We start from the raw sequence: 18,872 nt of genomic DNA, 5'->3' as shown, positions 1-18,872 counted from the left end.
AGTGGAGCCCCCTAAGAGGCTGGATATGAAGTGAGCTGTGGCTGACAAAGCATTATTTGTCCAGAGAGAGCAAGGTAGTTTTGTACAAACTGCTCTCTAGCCTGGGAGGCCGTGGCAGGCAATGGCTTCACAGGGAGGCAGAGGTGTTCTGCAGCATCAGCATCAGCTTCCCTGCAGGAGCATTGCTTCTGAACTCTCCATCTGGAAGTGCTGGTGCCCGGCCAGCAGAGAGAAGAAGAGTAACCGGACAGGCCACACAGGCTGTGACCGTGGCCCTGGAGAAGCACTGTTACCCTGCCAGCCATTGGCTTCATCCCTGATGCTAGACCTGTCAAGCCAGGTGTGAGAGGGGATAACAGCACGTGTCAAGTGATCAAGAGTGTGGATAGATGTGCCTGTTTGGGAGCTATGCTGCAATGCTGCACATTGGCAAGAGGATGGTTTAAGGAAGAGAGGGTATCCCCATCATGCCAAGGTACAATGAGGTTAGGGGAGAGTTCAGCTTCCACTGAGCAGATTGGTATCTCATTGAGATACTTTCACCTTTCATCTGAATACAGAGAAAGGGTAGAAGTGAGAGAACATCCTACCAATAGCTTAAGGAAGAAGAAAGTTTCAAGTTGATAAGATTTATCATGTTTTCTGTAGCTGTTCCTGTGGATGAAGGGTTAGCCCAGTAAGTCTTTATGTGTGCGTGATGGACAACCAGCTCTATCCACTCATCCAGAGAAGAGACTGGTCTTTCTGTATGCCTGCAGCAATTTCTCCCTTTATGGGGTGTGGTTTCCACAAGGCAGTTTGCAATAGAAAACCCATGACATGAAAAGTCTCAGCATGAGATCAAAAATCTTAAGCATTCTGCAGGTTTGACACACTAAGGTTGAATTGCCCAAGATCCCCATGCTGTACTTCATGGTGTCCCTTGACCTAAGCATCACTCATTTCACAGGCTTTTCTGAATGCCTGCAGTCTGTTAATTGGAGGTGCTCAGGTCAAAGCCATGAGAAATTAAGTTGTGAGAATCTGGATTAGCATTTCCATGGGCAATGAGAGGGTGAAGATTTCCCATGTGTGTCGTGCCTTTGCTGAAGTTCTTCCCAAAAAAGCAGCTTGCAGCTGCTGTGACTCTGCTTGTTTTGCCATGTCCCACATTTTTAGGCATTACTACTGTCTGTGAACAGTAGCCTTTGGCATTAAAGGTGTCCACAGTGACATTAGATAAGAAAAGCATTAAGCCTTTGCAAGCCCAGATCAAAGGAGGAATGGACGATATGAATGGGAAATGGGGTGTGGAGTTAGGAGTGAGGGAGGCATGGTCAGGCTTGGCTGGAAGCATCTAGAACAGACTGTTTTTAGAGACTGGGGATGCCAGAAGAAATAGGCCATACATGGTCTCTCTGCACTTTTTGCAGATGCGAGAATTTATGCTTGGGAAAGTTCCGTAGCTGACTTCCCATGCTCTCTGGGATGCTTTCAACAGGAGTTTATCTATATGCTACTTGGATGTGCTGTTCTGGGTAACTAGCTGCAAACACATATTGCATGTTAAGCCCCCCTCAGTCTAAATAGCATGTCTTTCTACCTAAAGAGTTCCTCTCTCTTGTATGTGCTATTTATTATGTGCATCGTCTTGCTGGCTGGTTGCAGGACAAATGGAAGTGATACAGTCCGTGATGTTCACTACTTCTACACTTGTCATGACATGGAGAAAGTGGGGTGGAGCCTCAGCTGGTGTGTGGGTTTAAAGAAATAGAAACCAGCAAGTTTCATACTGCTCTGTAGTGGTGCAACTGATGTGTTTGTGTGTGTATTGTGGGGTTGTCCATGTGATACAATAATTTGCAGAGACATAGGATAAATCTCACAGCCATATGTTAAACTGCATTTTGTCACGCCTGACTTAAAATGTGAGCAGTCATCCACTGGAGAGGAAAGGGCGGTGGTTCCCTTATTTATAGCTTCACTCAGTTTTGAGGAAGTGGATATTGGAAGTCCCACCTCTGTGGTTTTGATCATTTCTCTAGTGTGTCTTGTCATGTTCCTGTCCCTCCAAGGACTGCTGTATGTCCAGTACTTAGGGCAGCTGACTTTGCAAGCTCAATGGTACAAGAAAAGGGTGGATTACAGTCAACACTGAGCAGATGTAACTCTTCCTGTGCACAGTTTAGTTTTTGGGTTTGGTTGTTTTTTTTGGTTTGTTGTTTTTTGTTTTGTTTTGTTTTGTTTTTTTTCTGTCAGGGATGATCTCTGTTCTAAGTACTCTGGTAAACTGTATGATGAACAAAACCTACAGAAACATCTACATATAGTTTTTCCAAAATCATTCAGGGTTGCCAGACTGACTGATCTTTTGAAAGTGCACGATAGATATTGAATATAAAATGCACTGGTTTTACAGCATTTGTGTAGGCATGTTTTGTCACAAAGCTTTAACAGGTAAAAATTGGAATAGTTCCCTCTAGGACTGTAGCAGTATGAGTGGGATCTATGACAGAATACATTCTACACATCTCACTTATCACATCTGGGAAGACCCAAAAGTTCCCTTGTTTCTCAACATGAATAAAAAACTTAATATGGACATGAGATAAGGAGGTTGTTCCTACTATATTTGCATACTGATTGGGATTTAGTTTTGTCCTCCCATGTGGAAAGGACCATAACTTTGCTCTTATGTCAGAAAGGGAGGTATGATTCTGCTGGGCAGTGGGTGGACTTGCATCTCAGACTGTCTGACAATCACACTGTGGTCGCTGCAGAAGATTCTGTGGGATTGGGTTCATGGCAATCCATTTGTGACTGGTGGAGGGGTTTGAACTACTTCTCAGGGGGATGGATAGCCCAAAGGTGCCTTGCCTTCCTGGGTGCTGTTGGATGGGATGAACGGGATCCTCAGGCTGAGGTTCTGAACACATGGAGGAAGCAGCATGAGCTGGCTGGTGCTAGGAACAGAGACCCAAACCTGGAAAAATTAACTTTTCTTCTGTGCTTTGATGTAAAAGAAGGTGTGGTGAGATGAGAGCCATCTGATATGTGGCGGTCTTCCCCTGCTTTTATAAGAGCAGGGGAGCTGCAGTCCCCATCTCGTTTTCCCTTACTTTAACCTCCATCTTAGTCTCTTCCATTTTTCCATTGGAAACAGCCCAGCTGAAGGTATTTGCTTATAATGTGCAAATGGTACCTCTGCTCTGGCAGACCCATCTGAGCTGTCACTTCCCACAAGAACCTCTCCCACTCCACATCAAAGGGTTGGTGGTTGGTGGTATTCTCCATCTGCACATGAAGGCCTTTCTCATGCATTCTGGCAACCAAAGAGGTTTTCTTTATAGCTCTCTCCTGCTCCTGGTTCATTTCTAGCTCTGTCTTCTGTGACTGTTTTACTGTGCAGTGCACAGTACCACTTGCTTCAAGGTTTTACCATGTTAGTAGAGGAAAAAAATCCTACAAGCACCACGAAGTGGCATAAGTTGACAGTGCCTCACTGTTCTTCTTTCATTCAGTGACAATGAAGTGAATTGTCTGCTTGACTGTCCTGCATCCTGGACTGCAATTGTGTTGATTGTCCATAGAAATGGACCTTGGCTAAGAGGCCAAGGCAAGGGCAGTGTCATTTGCACTGTGGTTGAGGTTTGATAAGGGGACATATTTCTATTTATCTGCTGCTCCCATGTGCCGTTTGCATATGTTAGTTCTACTCAAGGTTTGCTGGACTTTCTACTTAGAGCAGATGTTGATGTTCTGAGAAAGTTGTAGGATCTCCTTTTGCAGGCAGAAGTAAGGTTTGGAAGGCACATAAAGATTTCTGTACTTGCTTCTCACTCTCTGCAATATTTTGCTTTTTTGAATCTCAGGATGCATTTATTTAAGTAATGTTATAGTGTCACAGGCTCTACAGATATGCTAGCCTGGGAATATAGATGGCAGAGACTGAAAAGGACCTGGCATATTAACAAACCAAGCAGGCAGATCACTTCTGCAACTAAATGGAAAGAAAAGCCCAGGGAAGGCTTCCTAGTGGTTACCTATACTGTTCTCCCATTGAGGAGAAGGGTTGATGGGAGGGGGAAAAGCACCAAGCTCCATTCATAGCGAGAAGAAGGAGATGAAAAAAAGGAAAGTGTCTCTGGGATGGAAAGACAGCTAGACATTGGCAAGGTCAGGGCAGGACAGAGAGGGCTGAACACCATGGATGATGCAGCCAATAAGGATAATACCTCTGAGCTCCAAGTTCCTGAACAAAGTAAAGAGAGCTGGCAAGAGGCTGGGAAGTCCTTCCTGTTGCTTTTGCATGGAAAAGGGAGGGGACAATCTCTAGGTTTGCTTTTTCATTCCCTGACAGAGAAGGAAATTATTCCTGTGACTGCAGAGCAATGGTTCCTTTCTGAAAGAGGAAACATCTACTTGTGTCACACTACAGGCCAGCTTCTGAGTTCATTTGCAGTGGGACAGAACCAGAACAGCTTGAATCAACTTCATGGCAGTTTTTCTGATTACTAAATCAGGGACTGAAGCGGTGCCACCATGTCAAGAAACTGGTGGTAAAGAGAGAATTTGTGGGGGAGAAAACCTCTCACCACAGCACAAAGAACATTTAACTAAGCTGTCTTTCCTTCCTTGCTCCCTGCCCCCCTTGCTTCTTGCCAGCTCTTGATTGGACTTTTGAGAAGAAACATAAATTTTACTTTTCTTCCCCTCGTGCATACCCACTCCTCGTCTGTGCCTTACGCATTCACAGACACAAAAATTGTCATGACTCCATTCCTTCTGCTTTTGTAATGTACAGTCACCACTTGTGTGGCTCCCTCGTGCTTGAGGCAGGATATGGGCAGGAAATAATAGCACAAGATTCAAACTGGAAAAATGCAAACCTATTATCTGGGGGAAAATAAATTCAAAGTTAGCTATTCAGAGGGTGTGAGCCTTTGTAACTTGCAAGTGAAATAAAGCTGGAAGCAACTTAACAGGGACAGCAGAGAGAGAACTGGAGAAGAGGTTGCAACGTGATAGCACAGAAGAACACAGATCATGCCATTTAGAGCTCTTCTGATGCTGATGTCCCTCCCACATCCACAGATCTCAGAGCTGTATTTCACCCCTAGATATGCCCTATCAGTGGTAATAGCAGTGGTTTTCATTTCTGAGAGGATTTCACTTAAATCCTATGACAAGGGATCTCTCTAGTGTAGTCACAAACAGTGCTGTGAGACTAAGGAGTTGCCTGGATGGTCTGTGATACTTTCATACCAGAGTCAGAGGCATAATGTGCCTGTGCAGCTCCATACTGGGAGTATGGGGGAGGAAATGAGCTAGCAAGAGGAAGGAGAAGGGGAGTACTCACCACATTGCCAGGCTCTGAGGGTGATTAAATAGCACAAAGGATTAAAAGCCTGGGATTTTGGATTTCAAGTGTGCTTATCAAGGATAATGCTTTGTGAGTGTGAACAAAATTCAGCAAAACATCTCAATGTCACAAAAAGATGCTTGGATTTGATAGGCGTGTCTGAACACCTCCATCCCTGTGAAATATATGACAAAAAGTGAGAATTAGTGAATTGAAGCAAAGGACATGATACAGGTAAAGAGTCCTCACAGGCAGAGAATAAAGACTTTTGGAGGTGAACTGAAAAAATGCAGATTTTGAACCTTGGACTGAAGCTTAAGAGTTGCCCTAAAGCTGTAGGTACTGCCTTGCTGAGCAAATATGTTACATCTCCTGTGATATGCAAGAGAATGGGTCTACTTTATAATACTCATCAAAATTGGACTAGAGGGTCAAACTGAGCTAAATGAGGCCCAGGCTGAAAAACCTGCAACAATAGCTTTGTGGTGGCCAGGTTTGGTATGAATGATGATCTTTTTGGGTCAAGTGAAGCACAGAGGTACAAGGGACACCATCATCTTCATCGCTTCCAGAAGAACAGGACACAAGTTTTCGGAGTGCAGGGTCTGATCCTCTTCACAGTGCTGCTGTGAGTGTGTTGAGGTGGGCAGTGTGCAGAGAAGCTGATAGGCCACTCCAGTGTCCTATTTCTGTTATTGTAGCTAAAGAGGCAGCGAGACACGTTAGGAACTTCCACGTGGTACTTGTGTTACATTTCTGATAGCTGGTTATGCTCCTCAAAATGACAGTGTTTTCTATGATGCTGGGGAAAGAGGCCCTTCTGACTCACAGACCACTTGCAGTACAGCCATTCCCACCAGATCACTCCATGTGGCTGGCTGCAGAATCCTTTTGTCTGTAAGAGAAGTGGTCAGGGTGGAGGGGAAGGGAGGTACTGATGTCCTTTGAACTCTCCAAGTGTTACAGCAAGGATGGACTCATCGTGAATCCTCATACGTGAGGAGCAGTAGTGTGGCAGGGCAGACCAGCTCTGATCAGGCAACGAGCGCTTACAGGCTGCACAGCGTATGGAGGTTCCTTGTGCTGCCTCCTATCTGCTTGTTCCAGTCCAGTGCTGTCACCTTCATGGCTCCATGCAGAGGTGATATCCATGCCATGGGGCAAAGGGTGGGCAGGGTGAAGCTCTGTAAGTTAGTAGAGATCTCTGCATGTCACAGCCACCAAAATAAGTGATTGCCGAGTGAAAGCAGGATGGAAACAGCAATGACAAATGGAAACTGCAAAGTCTGTGGTAGCTGATGTGCATCTTCATCTCTCAGAGGGGTTTTACTGTTGTCTCTGCTGTCCCCTTTTGGGGGAGCAGGATATGTGGCTGCGTTGGAGACATGAATTCCAGCCTTTCTCTTTGCTGGAAACGGATCCCTCCCAATACTCATACAAGTGGCCACTGATGGTTCTCCATTGCACTCTGTCCCAGCAGCAGCTGATGCTGCTCACCAGTGTGGGTCACCGGGTATGCACTGTATCCCTCCCAAAATGCCTGGAGAGAGTTGCCAAGCTGAGAGGCTCTGAGTCAGAGAGATCTGTGGAGGTTTCTCTTCCCAGGAGAGCAGTCTCTGAAGGCAGGCTGTTGCTCAGCCTGTGACTTGCTGGGTACCATGCAAGCTCAGTTCTTAATACAAGAAAGGCCAGCTTGTCACTGTAATTTAAAAATCCTTTTGCCATCTAGGGAAATGTCAGCCGGCAGAAACAAGTAATGGGAGGGCTTGACCCAGACACAAAGAAGCTTCTGTTTTCTGCCTGTCCTGGCTGTCAGTGGTGTTAGGTTGCTCAATGCTGCTCAGAAAAGCAGCTCTGGAAACTCTCTGCCTTCCATGAAGGCTGAAGACACGTGAAGTGAAATGCCTCTGTCTGATTAAACACCTGTCATGGGAAGAGCTGGGATGCTGAAGTACAGCAGGGTGAGAACTGGCACCAGGCCCAAACTGCGAGCCGAGGAGAATCCTCTGGCAAAGCTGACACCTTGTTTTTGCTTGCTTGTTTTCCACCTTCAGGTGTAATCGATACCCAGGTGCTGGAGTGACTAAACTTGCCCGCTATTGCTGCCACTGGTTCAGCAACTGCACCAGGCAGTGTGGGGGAATAGAGGGAGGGGATGGGTGTGAGAGAAATTCCTGTCTTGAGAACCACAGAGGCATTTTCATGCCTGGGATACTTTCCTATTTGCTTTCCCCCAAGGTGGCCCCTCTCACCTTGGAGACACTGTGGCACCTGACCATGAAGTTGTTGGCAGCTGCAAAGTCAGGAGCAGAAGGCATATTTTGCAGTTCAGAATCCCGACTGGGGGACTCTGAGGGGCTGTATGTAGAGGAGCTGGGGTATGTCAGAAGAGGGTATCAGGATGATACCCTGGCTGAGCCTGTGGCTCGGCAGAGGAGAGTGGAGGGTGTGTTGTGCCCATACTTGGCCCACTGATCTGTTTCTAAGCCATCCTACTCTTGATAGATGGAGGCGAGGAGTTGCAGTGGAATGGTGCAGATCTGCACCCCATCCTCCACTGGTATGAATAGCCCCAACCTTCCCTGTGCAGTAACTCTGGTTTTCCTATGCAGCCCTCAGATCCTCTGAAACTCAATAGCACAGAAACCAGCAGGCATCTGTGTTCAGTTTCTTGCATCCCTGGATTTGCTTGATTTAAGGTCCAGGTCGTTAAAGCAACTAGGTCTAGTTATCACAAAGAGTGGCCTCACATACCTGTTGGCTGAGCACACTGCATCTGTAAGGGCTGATGCCAGGCACTCCTGTGCACTGGACCAGTCTCAGAGGCAAGCCCTGGCTGTGGAGAGCTCTGTAAATGGGATCATAAGTAAGAAAACAAGTGTCAACCTGAGCACTTCAAATGGTCAGTCTCGACAAAGAGCTCATCAGAAGGACCTCACAGGACTCTGTGGTAGCACTAGTGCTATTCAAAACACTTGTAATGGTCTGGACAGGAACACGAACAGCAAGTTTACTTGAGTCCCACAGTTATTCCAGAAAGGCAATATAAAGCTGACTGCAAAGGGTTGCAGAAAATCTCGTGGCACTGAGTGACTGGGCTCTCCCTGGCAGATGAAATTCAGTGGTGGCAAATGCAAGGGAATTCCACTAGGAAGAAAATAGTCTGGCTTTACAGATATATTGAATGTCTTTAAGTCAGCTTCTACCAGCAGAGAAAAAAATTCTTGGATCCATTTCAGATAGGCTGCTGAAAACAGTCTCTCAAGGCTCTGTTGAGGTCAAAAAGCCAAAAAGAAATGTTAGGAATGAGTACAGAAGAAACAAAGAACATGATTATGCTTCTGTGTACTTCATGGTCTGCTGAAAGTCTGAAAGTTGTGAGTGCTTCTGGTTACTACACTGAAGAGCATAAAGAAACACTACTAAGAGAAGAGAGGACATCAACAACGATCAGAAGTAGGAGATAGTTTCTGGGTAAACACAGATTGCTAATCTTGAAGAAGAGATGCCTGAAAGGGAATCACAAATGGTATGGAGAATGTCAACAAAGAACTAACATTCATGCAGTTCCATATCACAAAAACTAATGGCACCTGATAAACTGGTTAGGCAACAGGTTTAAAATAAACAAGCTATGGACTTTTCCACGTAGGCATCAAGGAGTAATGGAACTCTGCCACAGACTGTTGGTGGGAGACAATCCATGAAGGGGTTGGGCACATCTATGCAGCATATTTCGTTTGGAGACTGTCAAATGCAGCAGCACAGATGTTACCTCTACATCAGAGGTAACAGCAGGATGATGGGAGGTGAGAAGGTGGACAGGGATACAGTCTGTATTTCCTCTGTTTCTTATACTTCTTTTCTAAGTGAGGCGACTGCAAGAGAAGAGATACTACTTCTTCAGTCTGGGCTAGCACAGGTCATCTTACATTTTTAGTAAAACTGCTTTTTGGGGTCTTTGTTCTACAGTAATTTCCCTAATTATTATCTGACCACTGGGGATGTATTGCAGGGGAAGTGGAAAGTGAACTGATGAGGTGGAAAAGAGAGCAAACTTCCAGATGGAGAGCTGACATCTCTTAAGGACATTCCTAATGTTCTTTGCACTGGTGTGCTAGGACATACCATAATCCAGAAATAGGCACTTTTGAGTGAAAGTAAGCAAAGATTGTGGTAATGTTCTTAAAATGAGGAAAACATGGTTTTCCCTATTAGCTTTGCCAGGGCTGTGGATTTCCTTAGACATTTAGGAGATAGAAGAGACATAGTCTTCCCTTGCAGCAGATGTGCTCTGGCTGTCTGATCCAAACAGTTACACCTGTCCAAGCAGGAAACACCAAACATTTTATCAGCAATGAAATTTGGATTCTGTGTATTTGCAGCTGTGAGTAGAACGTTTGCAGAAATAACTGAGAGTAAAATTTGTCCCCAGGGATGTTGGTCTTTGCAGCTTGCACAGATTCATTGCTTGGAGACAAATTTCAATTAGGGAGAATAATTTTGCATGAATAAGCTGAGAGAAGGTATAAGATGTCCATAGACAATCTCTGCAGAGGCAAAGATAACTAGCTACAAGTCCAGGACTGTGGGGTGCTGGTAAGAGAAGCATGCTGGTTGTGGCTTAGCACAGTTTCACCCAGAAGCCATTTTAGACGCAGCCTCCCTGGAGGTGTTTCACAGTGTAAGATCCTGTCACAGCTCTGGGGAAGGAGAGAATATTCTCTCTGCAAACAAAGCTATGTTTCGGTTTATTTGGCCTTTTCCATTTCAAAGGCCTCGATTGCTGATGCCTGCCATATTGTTTAATGACCAGTCCCTCCTCAGAGACTACAGCTTTTGAGATGATACACGTCCTGAACCATTTCAGCTGTGGTCCTGCTTTTTTTTCCTGTTCTGTTCTGCCCAGTTTCTGACTCCACCTTCTCTGCTGCCCAGCCTCCTCAGTAGACAATGTTTTTCCATTTAATTTTATGAGACTAATGAAAGGCATTTTCATCCCCTCCCCCAGGACTGGAGAAGAAAAGCCCACATCTGGAGGCCATTCACAGCTGGAAGATCTCTTCTGACATTCCTTGCTTTGAAATCCAATCCATGTAACCTTCTGTCTAAATACTCTGCTGCAGACATGGCAGAAAGAGGCTTTGTGAGGGAAGTCTGTGAAGAAACCAGTGACTCTCACATCCTCTTTCAAGTGCGAGACTTCGAGGCTTTCTTCGCCACAAGGAAATTTTTATCTGGGTTTAGGGGTTTCCTTGTTTTGAGGTCTCCCAATAGACACTTTGGAAGCAATTAAAAAAGGGAGCTTTATTCTTCTGAGGTGTTAAACGTACCCAGCAACAGTTAAAATGAGTTGTCTGAAACATTGCATAGGTTCCAACATCCACAACTGACTTTGTCCAAAGGGTCCAGCCCGTGGCCTGTGGGCTGCATCTTGCCTGTAGAACCGTTCACCCAGGCTTCTAGTGACTTCCACCACTGAACAATAAAACTTCATGTTTCTTGCATCCCCCCTGCCCCCTTAGAGTAAATTGCTGTAATCTGACCCCTGCTTGCCAGGAAGATGGGTAATTTGTAATTCAATTTTAAATACCTCAGAACAGAGACTTATTTGTTATCGCTGGGTTTACTTGGCCTGTATAGGCTTTCTTCTATGACTACATCATGGGGTGCTTACAACCACACTCATCATTATCATAAATGCCCCTGTCATGACTAATAGGACAAAGATCATTTAACTGGTGGTCTGGAATTTAAGGCCTGGCACAGAGGAAACAGGTGTGTCTTCTCCCTAGAGTAATAAAAAAAAAAGTGACGGGGGTGCCCTGTTTGTTCCCCAATGGGATTCTGTCTGCTTTTATGTCCTGACAATAGCCAGCAGCTCCCTGTGCCTTTCCTGTGAGAGTTCACTGGCTTAGCTGCACAATAGCCTCAGGTGTTTCACCCTGCATGGGATCTCTGGGGCCTGAATGAGTCCAACTGCCTTAACTTCTGGCCTCACACCAAGGTGCTGTTTGCCTCCTTGCCTGGAAACATCTGCCTTGCTGTTCCTCCTTGCATTACAAATCTGAACAGACTAGAGAGGCTGTATTCTTCTATGTTAGTATAATTTGGGAACCATTTGTGGCTGGTTGTTGAATTTTTACTCTTAAAGTAAGTGAGCCTTATTCTGAAAAGAATAGAGGTATTGTGTATGTACATGCATCCAAGAGCTGGAAGAATATATTATGATAGATCTGTCTCAATTTTCTAGTCCTCAATCCCAGAGAGACTAAAGGCATTCATTCACCTTTTGATAAGTTAACTATTGCAGGGTGTGATTTGTGCTGTTCTGTTTCACGTCATACCACTACAGGCACTGTTCAGCTCGTGTGTCATAGCTCAGAGGATAGCAATAAACTGCTGAACAAGAGTGACTTAAACCATGACACATTTTATAGGCACTTGTCTGACTCAATTTAACTTTCCAGGCTGCCCCACGAATGTAATGTAATTTAATGGTCTGCACATACATGGGCCATATTCAGCTTACATGCTACCTCAGTTTGACTCACATATTGTGACTGTTTCCCTCGTAAATCTGCTGAGGCAACAAGGGGTTAATAGATCTGGAGAATAAGTGACTATTTTTTTCTTTTCTCAAGCTTGAATTGTTCTTTTAGTGACACAGTCACCAGAACATCTGGAACAGACGTATTTTGGGGAATATGGCTGCTTGTGCCTAGAGCTAGTGTCTCTGTGGCCTCATATCTCCAAATGAATACCTTTGTAGCACTGAAATTAAATTTGCAGTGGTATAAAAGGCAAGCACAATGCTCATTACTCTTACTGACAACTTATTCTAACAGTCTGAGGAAACAAACCCAACCATATTATTACTAATGATTATTACCGTTATCTGCTCTATGGCAATGCTGAGGAGCCAGGCCCCAGTGTGCCAGGTGCTGGTTAGAAATATAATCAGTCACCACTGCCCTTGGAAGTCCATGTGATGTTGAAAGGCAGTAGTCATCACTAGCATGGCTATCACAGAGATCTGTGACCGTTGGAGTGCAATGATTGGCCTGAAAGAAAACCATTTCCTTTTCGTATTTCTCTGCAGTTTCGATACTTTGGGGAGTATTTCTAGGCATGTGACACTGACCTTCACACCTTGGCTATTCTGTTTCTGGTGGTCACAATGCTGTCATCAGGAGCAGCAAGACCTGCCTCTGGAGGTAACCAGTCCTGTCCCACCAGGATTGTAGCCTCTCTGCCTGCTGTGGCATCTGGATGTGGTCACAGCTGCAGCTCCCACAGACTGCTCTGGAACTGTGGTTCCTTCATAATTCTGAAAATCTGAGTCTTGCTCCCCGCATTGCACGTGCTGTGCTTCCTTTTGACAGGGTGGTGAACCAAGGTAGGGCAGGGCTGGGACAGGCAGTTCTGCTGAAAAACTGGGCTTGCATACACGGTGATGAAACTTTGTCTTGGAAGGACAGAGGCAAGTGGAATATGCTGCTTGAGGGAGAAGATCCAAAAGAAAGTATCTGGTGTAATGGAAAGAAAGGAAATTTTTAGCTGAATATCAGGACTGACTTTTGTTGGTGTGTGGAATAGCTTCCCAAGGGAAACCCAGTAATGGAAGTCTATCAGTTCTGGTCTCCAGCATTGGAGTGGACACAGCAGGACATACTGCAGACCAGGAAATGACCTTGCTTTGTCTGGGATGAAGACTATGGGTGTGACCCTGCACCACAAAAAACCGATGTGAGTGTTGCCAGTGACCTCAGGGAACACAGGCTCCTTCTACCCAGTAATCCAGTGCTGATTTTCCATGTCTCCTCTATGCTCTAAGGCGTTTCTTATCAGTGCAGTTGTGTCAAGGGTATATCCAAACCATTGCCCTTCCATTCAATTCTACTGCTTGGTCCCTTCAGGCGGCTGTTAAGGAATGGTCCTGAGAGTTTCAGATGCACAGAGCATTAGAAGAAGAGAGCCAGATATACTTCTCACCTGCAGGGATGGGCGGGAGCACATCCCTATTGTGCATGAGGCCTGCAAGTCTTCGTTTATTTCACAGAATCATTAAAGTTGGAAAAGACCTTTAAGATCATCAAGTCCAGCTGTCCAGCCAGTACAACCACCACCATGTTCACCACTAAACCATGTCCTCAAGTGCTGTTGTTTAACTGAAACTCACCCTGGCCTCTGATGTGGCAGAGGCAGGGAAAGGCAAAGGAATTGATGCCTTTCTACCAGGCTTGGTCTTACTTCCCTTCATTTGTGCCCCCTGCTCCCCAGGGGCTGCTCTGCCCAGTAGCCCTTACAGCAAAGGTAGGTGATATTTTTTGCTCTTTTGTGCTGATGACTGGTCCCAGTGGACATCTGTCTCTTGCCAGGTGCATCCTGGTGCAGCTATCCTCCTAGAGCTCTTTACAGTTCTTCCCAGTGTTCCCAAATGCTAAGGTGTGTTAGTACTGGGGTACACAGGGCAGTGGTGAGAAGGGTGGAGGCAAATAACTGTGGTTTTAAAAGTAAATAATTTATGCAACAATAACCTCTCCACCCAGGTAATCACCTCGAACAAACATTCTGCATGTCAAAGGTGTTTCTGGAGATAAGAGCACAATGAGACTCCTGCTTTCTTGGCTTTATCCGGTGCTCAGCACTTAATGCCACCTTGCTCTCTGCTGAAGGCAAAGTTGTCCCTCTAAGTTCCGCACTGGAGGTTACCAGTCAGGGGCAAGACTTCAGGGGGAAGTCTTTGCACTGACAATAAGGACAGTAAGCTTCCAGTGTGGTAAGTGTGGTATTTTCCAAGAGGGCTGGACATAGCCCCTAAAACTTTGCCCATGATATGGATAGTGAAGTATTTGCCTTGGGGAGAAAAGGGACAGATACAGAGAAAAATACATTCTGATGGCTGGGAAACTAAGCTGATAGCTGCAAACTGTATTTGTGCTTGCAAAGCAGGCTGAAACTTTTTTTCTTTTCTTTTCTTTTCTTTTCTTTTCTTTTCTTTTCTTTTCTTTTCTTTTCTTTTCTTTTCTTTTCTTTTCTTTTCTTTTCTTTTCTTTTCTTTTCTTTTCTTTTCTTTTCTTTTCTTTTCTTTTCTTTTCTTTTCTTTTCCTTTCCTTTCCTTTCCTTTCCTTTCCTTTCCTTTCCTTTTCCTTTTCCTTTTCCTTTTCCTTTTCCTTTTCCTTTTCCTTTTCCTTTTCCTTTTCCTTTTCCTTTTCCTTTTCCTTTTCCTTTTCCTTTTCCTTTTCCTTTTCCTTTTCCTTTTCCTTTTCCTTTTCCTGGAGAGAATCTCTGTCTCCTGGACTACCTGATCATGGAGAGCTCAACAGAAGAAGTCCTGGAGTTTGCTGCTGAAGATTCAAGACTCAGCCTTGTGACCTTCCTGTGGTATATTGACCGGCCATTACCACGTTGTGATGGTTGCTTAGCAAGGTAGTGACACTTGTGCTGAGGCACAGTGACAGCTGTGTCACACCTGAGGGCTGGTGAGGCTGAAACTCGGTAGTATTTGTTTTGCAACAGTGCAAAGCTTGCATCAGTGTATCCCTAAGTCAGTGAGAGCCGGTGTAGTGACAGGCTGACACCGTCTACGTGCTCACCTAACTTGCAGCACTGAGTGCCCTGCAGTGGCTCCAAAGAGACTGAGTGGGAGCTATTTTTGCATTGCTATGGAATGAACAGGAACATGGCATGTAAGAGTCCGTGGGCTGTGATGCAGAAACCTTTTTGCGGGTGGCAGGGTTAGAGGCAAATAGCCAACACCACCTCTGCTGCATGGCTGGAAGGTGTGTTGATGGTTAGATCTAGAAAGCACCTGCTAGGGGAGATCCTCTTATCAGCAAGTGCTTCTAGTGGGGTTCCTATGGACGTCATCTTTTAGCCTGATGGTACTGAACTGATTTATCAGGAAAATTTAATTTCTGACATATTTGCATATCACATAAACAATAAGGAGGAGGACAACAACAGTAAGGTCAGCTCAAACTGCACAGATGGATCTCTTAAGTGCATTTGAACAACAAAATGCCATGGCTACCTCATTGTAGCAAAGTGTGTATCGGGATGTGACAGGGAGATTGGAGACAGTATCCTGTCTCACAGTGCCACTATAGAGGATACAGGAATCAAAATAAATAGTCTCCAGGCTAAAAACCTCAACAGATTAGGGAAGATGTCACTCTGAAATATGTGAGGGGAATAGCAAGGGACAACGTTTTTATTTTTTCAGTCCCACTAACTTCTGTGTCCAATCTGAGCAGCAGAAGTGTAACTTGGCACCCTCTAAACTCCTGAGCCCTTGAGAGCTCGTATCAGGGACCAGGTTAGCGTATTCTCCAGTTGGCACAAATCTGTAGGATTCCTGACCCTGGAAATGAGGTACCCAGGTGAGGGACAGGAGGACTTGTGCCTTGTGCTATGCTCCTAAGAGGAAGGCAAGCTGGGAAGGGCCTGGAGGACAGGCCTGGCTGGTAAGATCATGCTGGACTACTGTCTTCTGTTTCCCTCTATGAAGTTCTCAAAGGATGCTGAAAACTGGAAAGGACTCGAAATATAGTTTATGTAAAAGAAAGTTAGGAACTGACTTAATCAAAGTCCACAAATATTTCACTTGAGAGATAGATTTCTAATAGTAAACAATGCTGGCAGAAAAGGTCTTGTTGAAATCTAGGTTACACCTACACTGGTAAATAAAGCGATCCAGGGTTAGTTCTCTGAACCTGAGGGCAAGTTGGCACAGCATCCATCTGAATAAAACTTCTTCTCCCCCAAAGAAGGTAGCCTTGTCCAAATAATTTGTTAGGAACGATGCCCTGACCCATGCTGTCAGAGCCAGCCCTGCTGTTAGGAGAGTACCCTCTGGTTGTTCAGAGAACACTGGCTGCCACAAGCCAAAACTTGCCATGAAGCATGCGAACAACAGGGAAAATTGCCTGTCAAGGGCTTGTGCGTGTCTTGAACTGCACAGCTTGCTAATAGAGAAGTCACCTCACTGGCGGGTGGTGAAGACCATCCAGAAATAGGGTGTGCACTCCAAACTGTGAGGTTGGTTAGCTAGTGGGACACTTGAGGGACAGTAAATTCTTTGTGGAGTTTTTCAGTCCAGCTTGGATGTCCCTAAAGAGACCCTAAAAAGACAGACATTTAAGAGAAACCATGGCCACGATGTGGGCAGGAGAGAGCCCAAAGGTGAATGCTGTGCACTGGGTGAGAGCAGGTATCTGCCTCATCCAGCAGAGGCACCCTGAAGGGTGTGACCACTACAGGGAAAGCCTCTGTGAGAACCTCCAAACGATTGTAGAGAGAATCATTCTCCATCATCACTGCTAGAACCCCTAAGCTCTGTGGAAAGCACTTGATTAAATCTCTGCCTCTGGGATAGGAGATTGAAGTGGCACTCCCTGCATTCCCTGCTGCTCTCTTCTGTGGGAAGTCTTAGCGCCTACACGTAACCTAGTAGCTGAGAGAGGCTCTGAGCTCAGAAGAAGAGTGAGAAGTTTTTGGGGGTGGACATAGGCATCCCAAGCCATGGCTATTTTCCAAGCAGTGGTGGAATAAGCGGGCTGAGATCCTGCAGACATCAGGTCACTTTCCCTGCATGTACATTTTGGTTATGGGCTAATGAGCCGGGTGTCTGAGTCAGGACACCAGTGAATGCCTGGGAAGGTGGAGAAGGAATCTTCCCATTAGGAAAGACAGTAAACAAAGCCAGATTGGATGTATGGCTCCTCTGACACCCCCGCCTATGCTTTCCTGGATACATCCCCAAGGCAGCAATTGGTGCTGTCTGGGACAACCTGTACCTTACCAGATTTGATCTGCGACCCACAGGTTTTTTCTTTAGCAACAACAAAAAGACATCAGTAGCTCTTCTGTTCTAGAGGATCTCAAAGCTTCTTGAGGACCTCAGAAGAGCTTTTGAAACAACAGTCTCTAGCTCTTCAGTGCAGAGTTTAAGCTGGCTGTAAAAATGGTGATGAAGGTCTGTGGAGAAGTTCACTATAGATGTTAATTTTCACTTAATAATTAAAAAATGCATTTTAATCTATGAAGAGAGGGGAACAGCAGATCTGCTCCAACAAAGCCGTGAAGCACACATTTAAGGTCTGTAACAGGATGTGGGTGGAAAGAAACACCAGTAAACTCAAGAATGGTTTCATTTGGAATCTTAGCAATATTGTACTTCACACATCACCTTTCCTGTACCAAACCTGGAGCATGTTCATTGCAGAGGGAGGTGTTTTCTTGATCTGCTGTGCTAGCCCTAACCAAGAGGTGTTCCAAGGCTGGAATAATAAATGTGGTACAGTAGGATAGACTGAACTTTCCTAGGGCTGACTGGGAATTGCTCAATAAGGTTGGACTTCGGGTGTCCCTTAGCAGAGCCCGAGGCCATCCTTAGGATTGCAGCGCAGACAGATTTACCAGAAGTGGTAAAGGGCTGTAGCACAGGCCGGTGACCTGCTTTAAAGGGGAGTGGCTGACCTGTGACTGCATCCAGTCATGAACTGAAATGCTAGGGATGTTGAAAGTCAGGATTGCAGTGCATTGGTAAAGCTGTGTGTGAGGCTTCATGACTGATGGGACTAATTGAGGATATTTATTTTCCAGCACTGGATTGAAATGAAAGACCAGCTCTTCAATCCCTGTTTTAAGCCAACCCTCTGAAAGCTGAGTTCAAACCAAAGCAAACCAGAAAATTCTTGTTTTAAAGAGGAGAGTGGGAGAGAAGCCCCTAATCAAAATCTTCTGATAATTGAAAAATCTGTTGGTGAAAACTAATATTGGAGAGTCATGCAGAGAGCAGGAGCTGAGCCTTCCCACTTCTCACCCAGAGCTGAAGACTGACCGTGAGTGATGGCAGCATGCTTAGGCAATGTCACTGCTCTCTCAAAGCCACCCTCTTTACCACTGGCCTAGCCCCTAAATCCTCAAACATGATGTCCTCAGTGTATCTCACCCATGTCTCAGCCTGGTAGGAGCAGTCCCTCCGAGCTGTGTTCCCTCCTTTTCTCTCCAGCCAGTCTCCTAGTTTCACAGCTTCTTGCAGGCTGAAGGCTTCTTTGTTTTTCTCCTTTGTGTCATTCAGGAAACACACCCACCTCCCTTGCTCCAGCCTCATATTCTGCCTCACTCAGAGATTCTGTAACTCATGTGAAGGAATTTCAAGCAATGCAAACTGTGGCAACTTTTTTTTAAACCATGGAAATTAGAGATTGGAAAATCTTGCTAGCTCATCCAGTCCATTATTTCACATTCTAGCCTATCCCAACTCCTGCAAAATTCTTGCCTGCAATACATTTTCCGGTGCATTACCCAGTCTGCATCCTTTGCTTCCCATGAGAAACTGTACCACAGAGGACTACTTTACACTGTTTGGAAGAGGTTTCTGAAGTTTTCTTTCCATTCTGCCTGACCTAATTTCTTTAAGTTCTGCCTGTGGTAACATGCTAGCTGGGTTCTCCTGCCTTCATGCTTACCTTGTTCAGGTGATGGCACATAATTCTTGTTCAGTCAAGCTGTTTAGCCACAA

The sequence above is a fragment of the Aphelocoma coerulescens genome, chromosome 1A, assembly GCF_041296385.1.
Source record: "Aphelocoma coerulescens isolate FSJ_1873_10779 chromosome 1A, UR_Acoe_1.0, whole genome shotgun sequence".
Taxonomy (NCBI): Eukaryota; Metazoa; Chordata; class Aves; order Passeriformes; family Corvidae; genus Aphelocoma; species Aphelocoma coerulescens.
Note: the sequence above shows the minus strand (reverse complement) of the source record.